Source organism: Eschrichtius robustus, chromosome 11 (genome assembly GCF_028021215.1).
Source record: "Eschrichtius robustus isolate mEscRob2 chromosome 11, mEscRob2.pri, whole genome shotgun sequence".
Taxonomy (NCBI): Eukaryota; Metazoa; Chordata; class Mammalia; order Artiodactyla; family Eschrichtiidae; genus Eschrichtius; species Eschrichtius robustus.
The window spans coordinates 28562007-28567292 of record NC_090834.1 but is presented as its reverse complement, the minus strand read 5'-3'; the positions used below and the strand labels follow the sequence as shown (position 1 = coordinate 28567292).

The 5286-nt window shown below is 61.9% G+C and overlaps 1 pseudogene; it reads left to right on the top strand.

The window, feature by feature from the left end:
- The first annotated feature begins 930 nt into the window (after positions 1-930).
- On the top strand, positions 931-4976 carry LOC137772160 (thimet oligopeptidase-like; annotated as a pseudogene).
- The last annotated feature ends 310 nt before the right edge of the window (positions 4977-5286 follow it).

Below are 5286 nucleotides of genomic sequence, written 5' to 3'. Positions count from 1 at the left end.
CCTCCCTCTCTCCCTCTCCCTCTGTCTCTCCCTCTCTGGGAGGGAGTGAGGAGATGGAGAGACGGAGGGAGAGGGAGAGTTGGAGGGAGAGGGAGAGGGAGGAGAGGGAGAGAGGGAGAGGGAGAGGGAGAGAGGGACAGGGAAAGAGGGACAGGGAGAGAAGGAAGGAGAGAGGGAGAGGAAGGGACAGAGAGAGTCAGAGGGAGAGATGGAGCGAGAGGGAGAGTGAGAGGCAGGGAGGGAGAGGGAGGGAGGAAGAGAGGGAGAAGGGCTGAGGAGGGGGACTCCCTCCCCCTCCCATATTCTCCCCACTGCTTTCTCTTTTTTCTGCTTCAACATACACCAGGCAACTTTTAGATCAGCCCTGAAGTCAACATTGATGCTTGGATGGCCTGACCTCCCCGCTGACTTCCAGCCCTGGACCACAGCTGGGAGATGAAGTCTACAGGGCCCTGGGCGGCGGGCTGCACAGGCCCCTTCTCTGACGCCCAATCTCTCCTCGTTTACGAGGCAGCCTCCTGCTCCCCTCCCTGACTTCCCAAAATTTGGGGCCTTTTTAATATGTGTCGATAATGTCATGAACTACAATTTCACTTTTATACGGGGACCCATCTCCCGAAATGCAGTAGTTTTCAGCCTTGGCTACACTAGAGAACTCCCAGGGAAGGGAGAGAAGTCTCTCCCTCCCTCTCTCTCCCTCCGTATCTCCTTCTGCCTCTCTCCCTCTCCCTCTCCCTCTCCCTCTCCCTCTGGGGTGATGCCTGACGAGCTCAGATTCTCTCTCTGTGCCTTGCGTGGTGTCTGGGCCTTCTCACTGTGGCCCGGGCACGGCCTTGACATTCAGACATCGGTTCCTGCAAGGACACTTGTGTTTGGTCCATACCACATGTGGCTGCAGTCTGTGCTTCTGCCGTTTAGCATCTTCAGTAGATGGGGGCTGTGTGCGAGCCCTTCATCTTCCCCGCAGACACCTCTGGTGCTTGCTGGGCCTCACGGGTGATGCGGGGGGCACGGGGGACAGTCCTGTGTCCCCACCTTCTTGGGCTGCAGACAGGCTACGTTTGTCCTGTGGTGACTGGGGGCTTCCAGGAGAACCCCACCACAGAACTGGAGAGGTGGCCCCAGAGAAGGTGGCGTATGCCTGGGGCCGGGCCTCAACAGCGAGCCACGGGCCACCTGTAGCAACAGGCGTCTTGCCGTCCAGGGGCTGGGTGTTCGGGCGCCGTGGGGATGAGCTGCTCTCTGCACAGCAGCCGAGTTTGTATTGTTGAGCCCGGGGAGGCCCCTGGGTGGCTCCTGGAGAGCCTGGCCGCATTTCTTCCTGCCCTTGGCCTTAGAGCCCATCACGGTTCACGCCATTTCTGGTTCCAAAAGGACCTGTGTTAATAAAGACCACGTGCTAGGACAGCACAAAAGTGTCTAGAAATCCGGGCCAGGAGGAGGAGGGAGGGGGATTGGCTGTGCCCGCCTGCGACCTGAGAGCCGTGCCCGCCCACAGAGACATGGTCCGGGGCCCCATGGGGAGGGCATGGCCCACGGTCCCCAGCGCCATCCGTCTCTGGGTTCCAAGAGAACTGCACGATCCTCGGGGAGCTGGTGAGGTTGCAGGCCCAGAAGTCCTGCCAGCTGGGATTCAGTACGTGTGCCGACTCCGTGCTGGAGATGAACATGGCCAAGACCAGCCAGGTGGTGGCCACTTTCCTAGGTAAACCCGCCTCCACCTGAGTCCCGGTGGGGAGGGCGTCAGGCGGACCTTAACTGGACGTGGTGCTGCCTGAGACCCCACTGTGTCAGCCCTTGGGGGTCGCCTTCCCGGACCCTTCATTCTGCCTCGAAGGGTGCAGGGTGGGGGGCGACTGGGGGGCCGCCACGGGGACATAGCCGAACCTCTTCCCTCCACCCACAGATGAGCTGGCCCAGAAGCTGAAGCCCCTCGGAGAGCAGGAGCGGCCGTGATCCTGGAGCTAACGAAGGCCGAGTGCCAGAGGCGGGGCCTGCACTTTGACAGGCCCATCAACACCTGGGACCTGCGCTACTACATGAACCAGGGGGAGTAGACGCGCTACCACGAGAACCAGTACCTGCTCAATGAGTCCTTCCCCATGCAGGTGGTCACGCGCGGGCTGCTGGGCATCTCCCAGGAGCTGCTGCGACTGACCTTCGACCTGGAGGAGGGCGCCAACGTGTGTCACGAAGACGTGAGGCTCTACACGGTCCGGGACGCGGCCTCGGGCAAGGTCATCCATCGGCAAGTTCTACCTGGACCTCTACCCTCGGTGCGTGTGTGCGGGAACCTGTCGCCATGGGCCGGAGCTCCTCTGCGGAAGCTTGGCCTCACCCCGCGTCCCTCCCCAGGGAAGGGAAGTCTGGGCACGCGGCCTGCTTCGGCCTGCAGCCGGGCTGCCTGCAACAGGATGGGAACCGCCAGATCGCCATCATGGCCATGGTGACCAACTTCACCAAGCCCACGCCCGACCCGCCCTCCCTGCTGCAGCACGATGAGCTGGAGACCTACTCCCACGCGTTCTGGCAAGCCACGCACCAGCTCCGCTCCCAGGTGGGTCCAGGCGCAGGGCTGCGGGCAGGGGCCGGGGAGGGCCCGGGAGCGCGTGGTCCTCTGGCAGGTCCTCGCCATGGGATTTCTCCGCTGATGTCACCCCGCACGTGGCGACGGCCTCGGTGTCAGCTTCCATCATCAAAACCCACGCACTGGGCGCATAAACAACAGAAATGCATGTCCTCAAGACTCTGGAGGCTGGAAGCCCCAGATCAAGGAGTCAGGACTGGTTCCCTGCATGTTAAGTACATGTACTCAAGAGTTGCCTTTAAAAAAGACAAAAGAAAAGAAAGGTACATTGCATGCAAGTCTGGTGACAGGCGGTTATGAGAACCAGAGGGAAGGCTCTGGGACCAGAACCGCCGTGCCCTGTGATGCGCTGGGGCTGCTGCCAGTCTCAGTGGAGGCTCAGCAAGTCCCAGTGACTTCCCCACGCGGGGGGGGGGGGGGCCCAGCTGAGCGTCTGGGCCCAGGACCCACTGCTCGTTCAGTCTTCCTGCGGTCAGCCCTTTGTCCTGAGAGCGATGTTTTCACAGGCTGCACCCGAGCGCGTGGGGACAGTTTCCTGAGCTGTGCAGCCATCACTACTGTCCTGTTTTGCAACATTTCCATCAGCCCAAAAATGTCCCTCACGTCCTTAGTTATCACTCCCTCTCCTCCCCAGCCCCTGACAACCAGGAACCCACTCTCTGACTCTGTGGATCTACCTGTTCTGGACGTTTCCCCTCAGTAGGGTCACACCCTGTGTGTCCTTCTGTGTCTGACTTCTCTCGCTAAGCATCGTGTTCTCAGGGTCCATCCACGTGTCAGCAAGTGTCAGGGCTTCACCCCTTTGCATGGCTGAGGGCCGGAAAAAAGAAAAAAGAAAAGAAAGGCACGTTGCCTGAGAGTCTGGTGACAGCCGGTGATGAGAACCAGAGGGAAGGCTCTGGGGCCGGGGGCACCACATCCTGTGAGGCCGTGGCGCTGCTGCCAGTCTCGGTGGGGCACGGGCAATGCCGTCCCCCAGGGGCTGCGGGACAAGCTCATCAAGTCCCGGCAGGCCAACCCAGGTGCGCCCAGGCCGAGGGAAGGGAAGGGGGCGCCCGGACCGCCCGCCTGGAAAGCGCGGCCGGGACACAGTGCCATCCCCCCGTCTCCTTCCACCCACCCCCCAGGCTTATTCAACCTGTTCCAGATCGTCCTGGCCAAGGTGGACCAGGCCCTGCACATGCAGACGCCCACAGACCTGGCCCAGAAGAATGCCCGCCTCTGCCAGGAGATCCTCGGGGGCCCAGTCATGCCAGGTAGCCAAGCGCGAGCCGGGCCCACCTTAGCGGTCGGTTGGTGGCTACGGCCCAGGTCAAGAGGATCTCTGGTGGTGTGTGAAAGGGGACCGACTGACAGGCTCTGGCCGAGGCCCAGTGACCTCTGGCCTCTTCCTGCCCCGGTTCCTTGGCTGGTTCCTCCAGCTGTGGCCCACGGAGTCCGAGGGTGGGGTGGGAGCATCTGCACGTGCTTTATGGAGAGCCTAGAAGAGGCAGGAGAGGGCTCCATACCCCGGACGGAACACGTCGACGAGGTTTGCCCGTGCGTGTCGGTGCGGACACGCGGTTCACTCCCTGGTGAGCACTTTAACCCACGCTCTTCCTGTGCTGGAGGGCGAGCCCTGACTCATCCCTCGGAGCCTCTGCAGCTGACCTTGTAAGAGGCTTAGGGGTGAACCCTCGTGAGCTTCAGCAGAAACTCGGCAAAGATTGATTTGTGTCCCTCCACTGAGCTGCCCGCAAGGTCCCCGTTTTCTAGAAGTGTTGGGCTAATACTCCTTCTAGTGGCAGGGGACGCAGACAGGGTTGCTTGGAGGCCCCCACTCTGGGGAAGGGGCACTGAGCAGCCAGGGGGCTGGGCAGGAGCCTCTCCGCATTTGTCCAAGGGACCCACCTGCCTGTGACCTTCGGCTGCCTGGCAGGAAGATACAACGCCCAGTCCTATGGCTACCTGTGCAGCGAGGTGTACTCCGCGGACACGTTCCACAAACGCTTCAAGCAGGAGGGCGTCCTGAGTGGCAAGGTGAGAGGCCTTCCTGCCATGCAGACCAACACGGAGGTCCTTGGCCTTGGCCTAGATGCTTGTGCCGCCCGCCTGGGCCTGCCAGGCTCTTGAGGGCCCTGCCCTGGACCTCCTGCTCCCCTGCCCTTTGTTCAGTCACAGCAGAGGTGGCCACACCCACACCCTCAGTGAAGGCGGAGCTCCACCCTCCTGCAGCCCCGCCCCCTCTCGCCAGGCTGCCATGGACTACAGAAGCTGTATCTTGAGGCCAGGTGGCTCCGAGGATGCCAAGGGTATGGTGAAGTTCTTCCTGGGTTGCGACCCCACGCAGGACGCATTCCTCCTGAGCAAAGGGCTGCAGGTTGAGGGCTGCAAGCCGCCGGCCTGCTGACGGCACGGGGTTCTGCCCACCCAGGCGGGCCGGGTGCCTTAGCGCCCCGCCGGGACGGGGGAGGGGCCGCGTGTCCTCCCAGCCCCTGAGTCCCTGGCGGCCAAAAGTCTCCACCTGGACATATCTGGAGAGCCTGGCGTCAAGGCTCCCCCTGGTTGCACTAATGCAATCCCTTCCTGGGGAGCTTTCCTGCTTACAAAACGGTTCTTTGAAAACGCAGCCATTAATAAAAAGACTCCACTCCTGGTCTCTGCCTGCGGTCCCTTCCACCACAGGAGCAGCATAGGGGCTGTCACACTGGGGGGAGTTC